The 15,574-nt window shown below is 45.7% G+C and overlaps 1 protein-coding gene across 2 annotated transcripts in view; it reads right to left on the bottom strand.

The window, feature by feature from the left end:
- Nucleotides 1-14,039, bottom strand: part of TRAK1 (trafficking kinesin protein 1) — a 137,667-nt gene extending 123,628 nt beyond the window's left edge. For both annotated transcript variants that reach the window (XM_083188573.1, XM_083188574.1), the window contains exon 1: nucleotides 13,745-14,039. The gene's annotated coding sequence lies outside the window, so the exon portion shown is untranslated. The remainder of the gene's footprint in view (nucleotides 1-13,744) is intronic.
- Nucleotides 14,040-15,574: the final 1,535 nt, after the last annotated feature.

Here is a 15,574-nt window from a genome sequence, read left to right as displayed (position 1 = left end):
TCAGGGTTGCCGACCCTCCCGGAATTTCCGGGAGTCTCCCGAAAATCGGGTCCCCTCTCCCGGCCCCCGGAAGGGTGGGCAACCCTCCCGGATTCAGGGGGCACCCCCGCTGTCCCCTGGATCGCGGCATTAAAATGCCGCAATCCTCGGGTCTCAGAGGAGGGGGCAGAGCTAAAATGACACAATCGCGTCATTTTAGCCACGCCCCCTCCACGGAGATCCGCAAATTTACAGATTTAACATCATGGGGCGGGGCTTAGTGATGTCACGCTTAAGCCCCGCCCCCTGAGCGGCTGCTGAAACTCTCCTCTCCGGGCTTCTCCTGGAGAGAAGAATAACAAAGTCGGCAACCCTGCACTAACTATACCTCTTTCACATCGCAAATGCCAGGTCAAACCTGGGATTTGGACATTGGTCTGTCATCGGAGTGACCCAGCATTTGTGATGCAAGGTCCGCCGACAGCGACCCAGCACTAAGCCAACTCGCTGACATCATCGGGGGTGGGGCGGCGGTGCATCCTTCAGAAATAAGGGAGGAGGCAGTGCTTGGAACTAACACTGCCTTCTCCCTATAGCAGTGTTTTTCAACCAGTGTGCCGTGGCACACTAGTGTGTCTTGAGCTATTCTCAAGTGTGCCCCCACATCAAGAGAAGCCCAAACCAGTTTACAGCCACCACCAGTTCAACTGTTATTTACTGGTCTCTTTTCATGTAAAGGGCCAATGTATTTTATTTTTGTTACCTGTGGGGACCAGTGTGATTGTTTTGAATGTGGGGGCAATTAGGTTTGTTTTTTTCCTGTGGTGGCCAATGTGTTTTGCCCTGTGGGGATCTTAGAGTGTGCCTTGGCAATTTTAAAGTCTTATTTAGTGTCCCGCAAGGTAAAAAGGTTGAAAATCACTGCCCTATAGTGTGATGGAGACCCGGGTCGCTTGACCCAGGTTACCTGTTCTCACTGCACAGCAACCAGGTCCTATCCTGTATTAACAATTCTTTGAACCCACATCTGAATGGCAGGTTGCTAGACCCAAGTATTTTCAGAAGGCCCTTTCACACCGCACGTCAACAACCCGGGTTATTTGTGCGACGTGAAATGGGTATTACTGTAATCTGCTCCCCTCTGGCCTTTCCTGACTAAATTTTGCTGGCCACGTTATTTTCTGCTCTTGTCACTACTTCGAGCACACTGGCCCACTAGGATTTACAGTAATTATCTGTAGTACAGCCAAATGGCCAATAATTTAAGGACAAATGATGTCTAGTCCCCCAGACAATACGGTGTCATCAATATGTCATTAAACTTTTAAAATATGCCATATTATCTGCCAATTAAAATTCCTTTGACACTCACTGTTGCAGTAGTAATATTCAGCTTATGAGATAAAGCATTAACACTGTTATGGCTGTGCATTACAGATCATTTATTTACACCCCGAGATGCGCAACAAGCCATCAGCATTGCAATGTGAAATAAAAAGATATTGCAGTTGCATCCTATTTCACCAAGTGCAAAACAGTTATTTCCTTTAGTACAGGTTGAGTATCCAGTATCCGAATATCCCAAAACCGAAATATTCCAAAAACCGTGGTTTTTCAGAATATTTCTTTTTTCCCTGCCCCTTTTTGATACTTACCACATCATCCCCTGGCAGGCTTCAGGATCCTCTTCAGCGGCATCTCTGCTCCCATGGGTGCATTGCGCGAGTGACGTCACCGGTGCGCCTGCAAACTTGCGCAACGCACACCTGGGACCGCTGAAGAGGATCCCGAAGGATGCCGTGGAACACCGTGGACGCCAGGGGACCATCGGAGCACCATCAGGGGACATTACAGCTTGTTCAAAGTACATCCAACCAGTGGTCAACCCAGGAGCAGTGTGCTCCTGGGTTGAGCACTGATTGGATATACTTTGGATGCCACAAGAAAATGTTCAGGACAAAATTTACAGTATTGCTGAATAGAGCCCATAATATCTTCTATAAAACCTTAAGTTATGAGTATCTTCTAAACAGCTCAGGCATTTCATGAATAAAAAAAAAAAAGGCAAAATATACAATTAAGCTACTCTTAAGGGGGTATTCAAGGGCTGTCGTGCTCCCATAGCCATCTCCCGACAGGAGAGATGGCTGTGGGCGCCAATTCAATGCTGTCTTCCCCGACAGCATTGAACAGGGGTTTTCGGCAGAACGAGCCCGGCATCACAACTTGTCTAGCTCGTTCTGCCGAGAAAAGCCGGAAAGTTGAGATCCCGGCCAGAGCTAGAGTATTTCAGGCCTCAGCTCGCGGCCACACCTCCTCCTCGCCGCTCGGTGGCCGGGACATTGAATCCAGACTGCCAAGCTCCAGTCTAGCAAAGCAAGAATGGGACAGGGGCACGGCTGTCGCGCTAGTTCGACAGCTGTGCTCCTGACATTGAATACCCCCCTTCAGCATTACTAGCATGATTTACCTAAAGGACTATAACTTTAGTATTGATAAAATCCATATTTTTATCAAGACTAGGGGGTTCAATCATCGGGCCCGATTCAGACCTGCTCGCTAGGCTGCATGTTTTTCGGATAAAGCTGCCCTGCTGCATGGTTTCCCAATTACCAATGAAAGATTTTTCCTACTGTTCCTGGTGCTTGCAGCCGCCGTGTGACCCAGGTGTCACTCTATGGGCGTGCCCGCCATGTTTGTGGGCATGCCCATGAAACACCGGTGGCCCACCCCAGAATACCCCAGCGTACGGCAAGAGAAGGGGAAGCCTGGGCACAGTCCATGCGCTGGGGGACCCCGCACATGCGCATAGCATACCGTGCGCATGTACGGTTTATCGATGTTCGGAAGGGCTGCGAATTCGCAGCCCTCTGAACAGATCTGAATCAGGCGCATAGTCCTTCGGGTAAATCATGCTAATAATGCTAAAAGTAGTTTAGTTGTGTATTTTATTTATACATTTCCGTCAGATGTCAAAGATGTTTCAGCTCTCCTTTCAAAAAATTGTATGATTGAAATTATTTTTGGTTTATATCTGTCCATATCATAAAGTAATCTAGCACAGAGGGTTCCTTCATAACCAGCAAATAGCTTTTACCTGCCTAGAACAAGATAGACAATAACAGCAAATATTTGTGTAACACTGTGTTTGTAAATGAGCCATAAGTCCCATATTCTCTATTGGCAGCAAAGCAGAGGTCCCAGTCATGAAATTATTATTATTAATTATAATAATAATATTTTGGCCTGTTACCCCACAGGTAACAAAAATAAAATACATTGGCCCTTTACATGTAATCTGCTCCCCTCTGGCCTTTCCTGACTAACTTTTGCTGGCCACGTTATTTTCTGCTCTTGTCACTACTTCTCTTCGAGCACACTGGCCCACTAGGATTTACAGTAATTATCTGTAGTACAGCCAAATGGCCAATAATTCAAGGACAAATGATGTCTAGTCCCCCAGACAATACGGTGTCATCAATATGTCATTAAACTTTGAAAATATGCCATATTATCTGCCAATTAAAATTCCTTTGACACTCACTGTTGCAGTAGTAATATTCAGCTTATGAGATAAAGCATTAACACTGTTATGGCTGTGCATTACAGATCATTTATTTACACCCCGAGATGCGCAACAAGCCATCAGCATTGCAATGTGAAATAAAAAGATATTGCAGTTGCATCCTATTTCACCAAGTGCAAAACAGTTATTTCCTTTAGTACAGGTTGAGTATCCAGTATCCGAATATCCCAAAACCGAAATATTCCAAAAACCGTGGTTTTTCAGAATATTTCTTTTTTCCCTGCCCCTTTTTGATACTTACCACGTCCCCTGGCAGGCTTCAGGATACTCTTCAGCGGCATCTCTGCTCCCATGGGTGCATTGCACGAGTGACGTCACCGGTACGCCTGCAAACTTGCGCAATGCACACCTGGGACCGCTGAAGAGGATCCCGAAGGACGCCGTGGAACACTGTGGACGCCAGGGGACCATCAGAGCACCACCAGGGGACCAGGTAAGTATGTTTTTTCCAAAAATAATCCAAAAAACGGTAAAATTCCTTATCGAAATGCTCCTGGTCCCGAGCAATTCAGATAAGTGATACTCAACCTGTATTTTTTTCAAATGATTACATAACTAGCCTCCTACAGTGACTTTATGTTTTGATTACTGATGCTATGTTTTCATATGAAATACAAGGATATATTGTGTTTGAATTTTTTATAATCCAACACATACTTTGAAGGTCACAATTATTTATATGTCTTGCCTCTATCAGTCTACAATATTTGCAACTGTTCATAGAAGAGAAAAAATATAGCATAATACCATTACAGCTCATGTGGATCTAGAACCTGAGTGTTCTTTGCTGGCTGAGTATGTAGCAAATAATGAATGCAGTAATACAGGCATGTCCAAACGATGGCCCTCCAGTTGTTGTGAAACTAAAAAGTCCCCTCATGCCCTGCCACAATTTTGCTTCTAGGGAATGCTAAAGCTATGGTAATGCATGCTGGGATGTGTAGTTTTACAACAGCTGGAGGGCCACAGTTTAGACATGCCTGCAGTAATATATACACATATGCAGAAAAGGTAAAAGTAATTTTTGGTACAGTTCCAGGTGCCACCTAGTGGACACTGATGCTTGTTGCATCAAAGGTAATAATAATGTTTGATCAATTCATTATTCTCTGTAGTAAACATTCTGAAACCATTTTTTTTTAACCAACAAATAAATGTAAAGGCCCCATCCACTAGTCAGATTTGGCCTGTCTTCATCAGATTCAGATGGGTCTGATGAAAAAAGGCCAAATCTGAGCTTCCTCAGATCAGATGTGCAGCTGAATCTCAGATCCAACTGACGAAAAAATCCTTGGTGCTGCACCAATAATCCATCTGATTTGAAGCTGTTAAGGGTTAATCATAGGTCTGCACTATTCAGGTATGCGGTGCCATCAATGTAGGGTAATCATCTGGTCGACCACCATCGATGGTAAAAATGATTCTACATCGACCATAAATCATAAATGCTTATGATTCCTTGATGGATGATAGCCATCCCTACTGTAAACATAAATCCTTAACAAAACTCATTACAGCACTGTGCTGCACTGGCAGGGGACTCCTTTCCTAAGAAAAGCTCAACAAATTTTAGATAATACTCTCAATGAAACATTAACTCCCAATTTATAAGGATACCGGAAAGCAAGAATAATAATAAATAAAAAAATAGGATTTTAATATACCTACCGGTAAATCCTTTTCTCGTAGTCCATATGGAATACTGGGGTTCAATACTATGGGGATAGAGATCCTCCGCAGGAGAGACAGGCACATAAGATCTTTCAGTGTGGGTGCACTGGCTCCTCCCCTCTATCCTCCCTCTACTAGTCAGTTAATGAAAAACTGTGCCGAAGGAGAGCAAAGTATATGAGGAGTAAGCGAGTAAATGTGGTGAGATTCATACCAGCACACCGTCACAAAAATAACAAAATAGGTGAAGAAACCTATAATAATAACAACCTATGGTGAACACCATAACTGAAATATTTAATAAATATATATCTACATATTTGCATATATGGCAACAAGCCAATATTAGAACGTCACTTGTTCAAAAAGGCAACCAGCCAATACAAGAACGTTAACCTTCAACAAGGCAACAAGCCCAAGAAAGCAAGGTATTACCTGCAGCAGAAAATTCCGCACTGAGGCGGGCGCCCAGTATTCCATATGGACTACGAGAAAAGGATTTACCGGTAGGTATATTAAAATCCTGTTTTCTATAACGTCCATTATGGAATACTGGGGTTCAATACTATGGGGAGGTCCCAAAGCCATCAGAACGGGCGGGAACGTGCGGAGACTGCTGTAACACCGCTTGCCCGAACTGGGAATCCTCCCTGGCCAGGGCATCAAATTTGTAGAACCCTACAAACGTATGCTGCCCCGACCAAGTAGCAGCTCTGCAAAGCTGTAAGGCCGAGACTCCTCGAGCAGCCGCCCAGGAAGTCCCTACAGACCTTGTCGAATGAGCCTTCAATGAGAATAAAATAGTCAATCCAGCCATCCCATAGGCTTGTTGGATCGTGGTACGTATCCAACGACAATAGTCTGCTTTGATGCAGGAGCACCCTTCTTCTGTGCATCTTAAAGCACAAACAGACCATCCGTCTTCCTGAACCTAGAGGTTCGCCTCACATAGACTCTCAGGGCCTGAACAACATCCAGGGATGCCGGAATCCCTGGATGAGCCAAACTGGACGGGACCACAATCGGTTGGTTTAGATGGAAAGCCGACACAACCTTAGGCAAGAATTGCGCCTAGTCCTCAGTTCCGCCCTGTCGCAGTGAAAAATCAAGTAAGGGCTCTTGCAAGAAAGGGCCCCAAGTTCGGACACCCTTCTGGCCGAAGCCAAGGCCAGCAGGACCACAGTCTTCCATGTCAGAAACCGCAAATCTGCCTGATCTAATGGATCGAACCAGGATGACTGCAAAAAAGATAAGACTACATCCAAGTCCCATGGCGCAGTGGGCGGCACAAAAGGGGGTTTAATTCTTAACACCCCCTGAAGAAAAGTCTGGACCTCAGGTAAGGATGCCAGTTTTCTCTGAAAAAACACAGACAGGGCTGATACCAGGACCTTTAAGGACCCCAGCCGGAGCCCCAAGTCCAAACCTGCTTGCAGGAACCGCAAGAAGTTACCCAGTTTAAAATCCGCAGGTGGTAGGGCATTTCCCTCACACCAGGCCACATATCTCCTCCAAATGTGGAGATAATGGGAGGCAGTTACCGGTTTTCTGGCTTGGGTCATGGTTGTTATGATCGAGGAATCCAAACCATTGCGCCTCAGGATCTGCCACTCAACCTCCAGGCCGTTAAACAAAGCCGAGGCAAGTCCTGGTAACCGAACGGCCCTTGAAGAAGAAGGTCTTCTCTGAGGGGCAGACGCCAAGGGTCTTCCACCAGCATTGCCTGAAGATCCCCGAACCAGGCTCACCGAGGCCAATCTGGTGCCACCAGGATTGCCTCTGCTCCTTGGTGTCTTATTTTTTTTAACACTTTTCGCCAGTAGTGGTAACGGAGGAAAGAGATATACCAGCTGGTATTCCCAAGGCCAAGTTAGTGCATCCACTGCCTCCGCACAAGGATCCCTTGTCCGAGAGCAGTACCTGGTTACCTTGTGGTTTCTTCAAGAGGCCATGAGGTCTATCTGTGGAGTCCCCCACAGATCCGCAATGGCAGTGAACACCTCCCAGTTGTCCACTCCCGGTATGAATATGGCGGACAATGCCAGAACGTTTTGCTCTGCCCAAGAGATGATCCTGGCAGCTTCTCTCATGCAGGGCATGCTCCTCGTTCCACCCTGCCTGTTTATGTAGGCAACCGTGGTCGCATTGTCGGACTGCACCTGCACAGCCCTGCCCTGGAGCAGAGGAGCAGCCTTCAACAGGGCGTAGTAAACCACCTTCAATTCCAGCCTGTTGATATGGAGCTTGGCTTCCAACAGGGACCATCTGCCCTGAAGATGGACACCCTGAACCACGGCCCCCCATCCTCTCAGGCTGGCATCCGTGGTCAACAGAAGCCAATCCTGGATTTGAAAGGAACGGCCGGCCAGTAGATTTGTCGACTCCAACCACCATTGGAGCGACAGCCATGTGGTTGCAGAGAGTGGTATCAGCCTGCGCATCTGGCTGGGGCACCCCGACCACTTCGTCAGGATATCCAGCTGGAATGTCCTTGAGTGAAATCTGGCATACTGTATGGCCTCGAAGGAGGCCACCATCTTGCCCATCAGCCTCAAGCAGAGGTGAACCGACACCTGTGGGCCCGCCAACACCTCTACCACCAGTTGCTGGATTGCAGCCACCTTCTCCGGTTGAAGGAATACCTTCTGTTCTGCTGTGTCCAGGATCATGCCCAGGAACAGCATCCTTTGACTTGTGACCAGGGATGATTTCTTCAGGTTCAAAATCCACCCGTGGTCCGAGAGGATCCTCCTGGTCAGCTGAATAGCACTGCAACAGGCTCCTGCCGACCCTGCCTTGATCAGCAGGTCGTCGAGGTACGGGATGACATTCACCCGATGCTGCCGTAGAAGGGACATCATCTCCGCCATGATCTTCGTGAAGATGCGCGGTGCCGTGGACAGGCCGAAGGGCAACGCCCGGAACTGATTATGTTCCCTTCCAAGCGCAAACCTCAGAAACATTTGGTGTGGGGGCCAAATGGGGACGTGTAGATAGGTGTCCTTGACGTCTATGGAAGCCAGGAACTCCCCTGGCTCGAGACTGGCGATGACCGAATGGAGGGACTCCATTCTGAATTTGAACACCCACAGGTACGGGTTCAAAATCCTTCAGGTTCAGAATGGGCCCCACTGACCCATCTGGCTTGGGCACCAGGAAGAGATTCGAGTAGTAATCCTGCCACTGCTCCTGCACTGGAACCGGCAGGATTACCCTGGACTGGAGCAGTCCCTGGATTGCCCCTTGTAGGAGAATCCGGTCCTCCGCTGCTGCGGGGAAGGTCGACTTGAATAACCTTCTGGGAGGCGGTCTGTCGAACTCCAGCCTGTAGCCCTGCGAAATAAGACTCCTTGCCCAGGAATCTAGGCATGAGCCAACCCACACCTGGCTGAAGTACAACAGACGACCCCCACCTCGAGAGGATCCCGTGGTGGGGAGATCCCGTCATGCTGATGGCTTGGAGGCAGCTGCAGTGGCAGCACTGTCCTGTGTGCCAGAGGGGTTAGGTTTCCTGAACTTACCCCGTCCACCTCTGTTGGCATTGGACGCACCTCTGGCCCTGGAGCGGAACCGAGTCCCGCGAAAGGACTGCTGGGTAGGCAAGGTAAATTGACGTTTTGGCGCAGGAGGGGCTGATGGAAGAAAAGTGGACTTACCAGCCGTAGCCTTGGAGATCCACTCATCCAGCTCACTCCCAAAAAGCCTCTCCCCTGAGAAGGGGATACTCTCCACACTGCGTTTGGAGTCCACGTCCACCACCCACTGTCGCAGCCACAGGGCCCTCCGGGCTGAGACCGCCATTGTAGAGTTGCGGGCATTTATGGCCCCCAATTCCTTCTGGGCCTCGCATAGGACCTTTGTCGTGTCATGAATGTGACGCAGATTTTCACCTATCTGCGCCACCGACATGTTCCCCAGCAAACCTTCCTGGATCTGGGTGGACCATGTGTGAATGGCCTTAGCCATCCAACAACTGGTCAGTACGGGACGTGGAGAGGCCCCACTAGCCGTATACATCGACTTGGGAGTGGTCTCCTGTTAGCCCCGTCCTTAAGGGTGGAAACACCCGGGACCGGTAGTAACACCTTTTTAGAAAGGCGTGAAACTGAGGAGTCCACAATGGGAGGCTCATCTCACAATTTTCTACCTGCAGGTTCAAAAGGGTACGCATTTGCGAACCTCTTTGTGAGCTGGAACCTCTTCTCAGGGTTTTTCCAGGCGTTTTTGAAAACACCCTCTAGTTCCGCCTGCTCTGGGAAACACACAGACTGCTTTTTTATTTTTTTTGTGTCATAAAGAAAGAGTCACCCTCCGTGACTTCCTCCAGAGGGAGCTCTAAGACCTCCCTAATAGCTCTGATAAGAGGCTCAGGGCCATGTACTGGTGCCTGTTCTTGTACAGGCTCCTGATCCTGCAACTCCTCCCCCTCATCAAGGATATCATCCTCATCTGTATCAGGGGCCACGGCCGACAAGGGCCTTTTCTGAGGCTGGCTAGACTGGCTGGGAAAAGGAGTGATGATATCCACCCTAGCTGACAGGATGGCTAAATCCTTCTGCACCCTCTGAGTCTGCTTTGTATTAGCAGCTAGCTGGGATGAGACTGAGTCTAACAGCGTTTTAATGCTGCTGGCCCATTATCTCCCTGTGACACCCCACTATATTGTGGGGGCACACCACTAGCCAGAGGGGTAGTCCCACTAGGCTGTGGAGACATACAGGGTTCACAGGTAACCTGTGACTGAGGCAGGGATAAACTTGGTGCTGCACACCATGCAGGTCAGTTTCTTCACCATTGTGAAGCTGGACTCCGCCACACCACACACACACTCACACTGATTTGTAAGTGTTCTTTGGCTATGTGTTAAAAACTAATATCTTAACTAGCCAGTGTGGGGTAAACAGAGCTACTTGGGAAAGCAGGGCACCCTGTAACCTGAGCTCACAGATTGGAGAGAGCTGGTTCACAGTAAAACACACAGTAATTCTTCAGAAAAACAGTGCTATGCAATATTCATATGCTAGGCAAACACAATGTAAGTGTTAATTAGTGCTATAACTTGCTGTCTCTGCAGGCAGAAAGATCCCAGATCCACCCTACCGATGAGGAGCTGTTAATGGCTACCTCAGCATGCAGGAAGAAGCAGGAAGTCTTGCCTAGCAGAGCCTGGTCCCATCTGAGCTAAGCCCCGCCCCCAAAACGGAGCTGGTGCTGTTAGCATAAAAAAAACTGGTATTTTTAGGCTTATCTGTGTTTTATGCAAAAACCAGACATTGCCATAGCCCTGGTGGTCCAGTGGCTATCTGTACCTGCCAGCAAATATATAAAAGATGGGGGGTTCACGCGGTACCTGCAGGAGGTCCGCCGCTACTGTCACCGCCATCTTGCCGCACATAAAGTCAGGGTACCCCCTGTGGGGGATCCCGACCAGTACTCACCACTTGTAGTCTTCAGACCCTACCAGGGGTGTGCGGCTCGCCCCAGCGCAATGCTGTGCGGCAACAGAAACCTCTCTCAGGACAAAGTCCTGCAGCAGGGCAGCTCTGCGCCTGAAGAGGCCGGTGACTGACCCTTCCCCTGGCACCCTCAAAGCAGGACAGCTGCCTAGGTCTAAAAGCAGCGCCCCAAAATAACAAACTAAGACAAAATGTTGAAAAATCTCTCTGGAGCTCCCAGAAGTGCAGCCTCTCCTGAGGCACATTTTTCTAAACTGACTAGTGGAGGGAGGATAGAGAGGAGGAGCCAGTGCACCCACACCGAAAGATCTTATGTGCCTGTCTCTCCTGCGGAGGATCTCTATCCCCATAGTATTGAACCCCAGTATTCCATAATGGACGTTAGAGAAATATGGAAAAATCCATGTCGACCTTGCAACCTGTCGACCGAAAGTCATGTTGACTTTTTCACTTGTCTACATTCTATATGGTAAGTATTTTGACCGGGTCGGGATTTTAAATGTCGGTATTTTGACCATGTTGGGATTTTGACCGTCGGTCAATAGTGGTCGGTATTTTGACCTTCGGTATTTCATACCGAATCCCTTTATTTAACCTACTACAGAGACGTGAGAGTACATGAAGGATATTTTAGACCTAATGTTTGGATATATGAATGTAACATTACAGCTGTAATTGAGCCATATGGAAAATTCCTAGAGCCACCAGAAGAGGGCAGCTACACTTTACTTATGATCACCGTAGAAAGTAGTAGTCCATTAGTGAAAACTATGTATCTTGGGAATATTAAACTTGATTAAATATACCATAATGATTATAGTGTATTTCATCTTTTTTAATTTGGTTAGACTGCAGACTTTAGACTGCATATTTACACACTGATATCTTGATAATCAAAATAATTTTGCAACTCTTTTAGAGCAAGAGAAACCGACTCAGAGGGGCAGAAATGGAGATGCAAAAAGAGCAAAACAGAGGAGAAAAAGAAGGGGGGGGTGGGGTTAGGAAGGATGAAATAGAGAATTGTGTGTGTGTGTGTGTGAGCGAGCGAGCGAGAGAAAAAATCAGGTGAAATCTGGCCCACATCGCATAGTGTGTGGTGGCCTTATAAGCTAATGATAGATAAAAAACAGCTTTCCACCTGTAATTACTTACTGGGCAACAGAAACCTTTTGGCAGAGGGGCACAAAATGTCCACAGGGGTTTGGGGGACCGTCTATACAAGCATACCATGGCAATAATTAATTCTTTTTTTTCCTACTTAAAAACAAAAACTTGCTGTGATAGTGTTCTCCTGTCAGGGGACTGTCAGTGCAGAGTGGATATGGATAGCTATAAAATGGATATCGATAGCTATAACTTTACTGCCTCAAAATGTAATAATTGGGAGACCAGCAACTTGATTGCTGCTGTGGAGACATCAGAAATCCCTTCACAAATTGAAGATGGTATTCGTTAACAGGGAAAAGCTTGTAGCTAATTGGACCTGTGCACAGTCCCTTCTGAGAATAATGGGAACTATGTTTTGCTACAGTAGTTTGATGAAGGTATGAGCTGTCCCAGATATAACCTGCGTTAAATGGTCTTTAAGCAGACAAGTTTCCTAATTCAAGCAGAAATTTCATTTTCCGCATGATATCTGATGGAAATATACTTAACAAATAGACCTCAATTTCTTAACAAAGGTTTGTGCACATCAACTGCCACAGCAAGTGACGTGACATAGCATGACAACAACATGAGGAACAGAAGACAGGCTTGCAGAGGGGGAGGAGGTACTGAAATCTAAAAAAGAAAAAAAGAGAACAAAAGAGCAAGAAACAGAGAGGCAGGAAACCAAGGAGGACAAAAAGAAAGCCATAGGAAGTGTGAAGAGAGAGAAGAGGCAAGAGGCAGATAGAATAGCAGGAGAGAAATAAAAGAGAAATAAGGAGAAAACAAATAGTAAGGATGTCAGAGGGAGAAAGAAATTAATAGGCGAGGGAGTTTGGAAAAAGGGGGAGATGGTAATGGAATGGAGGAAGAGAAATAGAAAATGAGGTGCCATTAGAAACACCACAGCAGACAGCGACACCCCAGGCAGGGAAGAGGAACTGCATGGATAGCGGGTGCTAGAATGAACACTAGTTTGGTATCCGGATGAAAAGTTGAAAGTGACTCGGCCGAAAATCAATAGGTCAACAAGTACAAGGTCGACATGGCCATGAGGTCAACACACAAAAGATAGACATAACTATGGTCGCCGTGAGTTTTTTAGGTTTATTTTCTTCATTTTTTGGTACTTTTCTTCATACTTTACCATCCACATGGACTCAGACTGGAAATTATAAGAAGTGGCCTGAAGAATAAGAGGGGGCGTGATACATTACATTTGGGATCAACGCACTCAGCTGTCCTGATTGACAATTAAAAAAAAAAAAAACTTATGTCAACATTTTCATGTGTCGACTGTGTATGTCGACCTAGACACTGTCTACAGGAGCCACGCCTCATCATTCAACTTTTGTTAGAATAATTACAAAAAAAAATACAAATTGTAGCTACCTGCAAGTGGTATGTACACTTATGTGACTTAAGTCAGCAAAGAGCATACTGAGATTTTAGTGCTGTGCTTTCTAGGGAAGGTGCAAGATGTCTGCAATAAATACATGCCCAAAGCCTCTGCTACTTCCCATCTTTTATACAAAGAGGCTTTCCTGGAAGTAGAACACTGTATCCTACATGTTCATCAGTATATTAGGAAATTACAGTAAACTACCGGTGCTGAGCTTTTTTTTTTTTTTTTGGTATTCTGTTTTTATTGAATGGAATCAAAGAAAGCATTACAAAATGTCCAGTAAAGTGTGTACATTATTGAAATAAAACACCTGTCTAGTTTAGAGTAAAGTACAAATGGTCTTTTAGAATTGGATAAATGCATAAACAATTATTGAGCACACAAATAGGTGCTGAGGTTTTAAACCAATAACTATGAGAATTTCCAAGGTGAAAGATAAGCAATATGTTCATTTATGAACAGAGCGTAGCACACACATCCACAGACAATACACACCTGTAATGGTGCCGGCATCTCTATATTCTCTCGGATCCAGCGCATCTTCAAGTTCCACAGCTTCGCTCACATATTGCTCCTCATGAATGCCTGTGGCACAGGCTAGGTTTGCATGGTCACTCACTTGCGGAATGGGCACGATGACAGCCGCGGTGTCGTGGTGCACAGCTGTGGGGTCCAGCTTGACAGGTTTCACGGATATGTGCAAACTGCCATGGGGTGGAGCAGTGTTGGGGCCGTGGTCTAGTAGTTTGTAAACTTTCACAGTGTATGACAGGCAGCGACACAGATCATCAGCTGAAACACACAAAAACAATTCATATTAAAGGGGGTTTATCACCTACACATTACACACAGATTCACAATAACCAGATTCACAGACCTCTATTAAAAATTATAGATCAAGTTCCCTTAAAAGCATATAATTACAGAAGAAAAGAGGGAGGGCCGCACTGTAGTACAGTTTGGGAGATTTTAAACACCAAGGAGTATATTTAGTAGATATCAGCATTTCAATGCCACCATTTTTCTGCGGATTTAGCTAGGGTATATAAAGGATCGATAATTATTATTATTACGTTTCTTATATAGCGCATGCATATTCCGCAGCGCTTTACAGAGTATAGTTGAACATTCACATCAGTCCCTGCTCCAGTGGAGCTTATAATCTATATTCCGTACCACATGTCCACGCACACAGACATTCTAGGGTTAACTTTTGTTGGAAGCCAATTGACCTACCAGTATATTTTTGGATTGTGGGAGGAAACCGGAGTACCCGGAGTAAACCCATGCAAACACAGGGAGAATATACAAACTCCGCACAGTTAGGGCCATGGTGGGTATCGAACCCATGACCTCAGTGCTGTGAGGCAGTAATGCCAACCAGTTCACCATCCGTGGTGACCCAATAAACAAAATGCTAAATGTTCCTGCTCTTTCAAACCCAGAATCCAAAATTAGAAAAATTAAAGTGGTGTTAAGAGAATGTGAGGCACTAGCTTGAAGTGTAATATGGGGTATAAGTCATAGGGTCGACCTAACACCCTATCCTGTAATATGTAGTGTTCTTTCTCCTTAGCATCCCATAAACCTATAAAACTGCAGATAAAAAGTACACCTTCATAGGTACTGCATTATATTACTTTCCACCAAAGCCTTGCGTTTGTATTGTCAGAACTTGATCTCTAGCACTTTCATTAATCTTTAACCTGTATCATAAAAATGATGAGTGAAATTTAATTTGCACTGTCTCGTTCTAGTCGTGTTGAATTGTTTAACAGTTTGTCTGTATTGTGTTTAATAGAAAATCATGGCAGAGCATGAAGTACATAATACAAAAGGAACAATAAAAATAGAAAATAGTTTGAAAGAACTTGATACATGGTCCCTGCTTTATGTTTACAAACAGGATAAGATGTTATAAAAGACACCCTAAGCAAATCCCTACATCAAATTTACATTCAATGACATGGTTTATATAGCGAGCACATACTGGGCTAGACACAGGTCACAGTACTGCTTATACCTGTTGTACAAGGATCAATATCTAACAGCAGCTGCAAAGTTTCTCTTTACGTCATGTCTTCAGGCTTCAGCTGCTGCCAACTAATTGCTGAGATACTCATGTAAATGCACACTAAACGAAAATATCTTAATATCTATTTGTATAGTGTATTAATATAATAAGAAAACAGAAACTGATCGCCAGTAACAACATTTTTCTGTTTGTCAGATCAAGACTTATGGTTATTTGTGGGTGTGTTTATTGTTGGATTATATCGGTGACTAATTATAACTGTAATTATTATTCTGAAGCAATCGTCTCAT

The sequence above is a fragment of the Crinia signifera genome, chromosome 5 (genome assembly GCF_055691185.1).
Source record: "Crinia signifera chromosome 5, ASM5569118v1, whole genome shotgun sequence".
Lineage (NCBI taxonomy): Eukaryota > Metazoa > Chordata > Amphibia > Anura > Myobatrachidae > Crinia > Crinia signifera.
The sequence above is the reverse complement of the archived record's forward strand: the minus strand, read 5'-3'. Positions and strand labels throughout refer to the sequence as shown.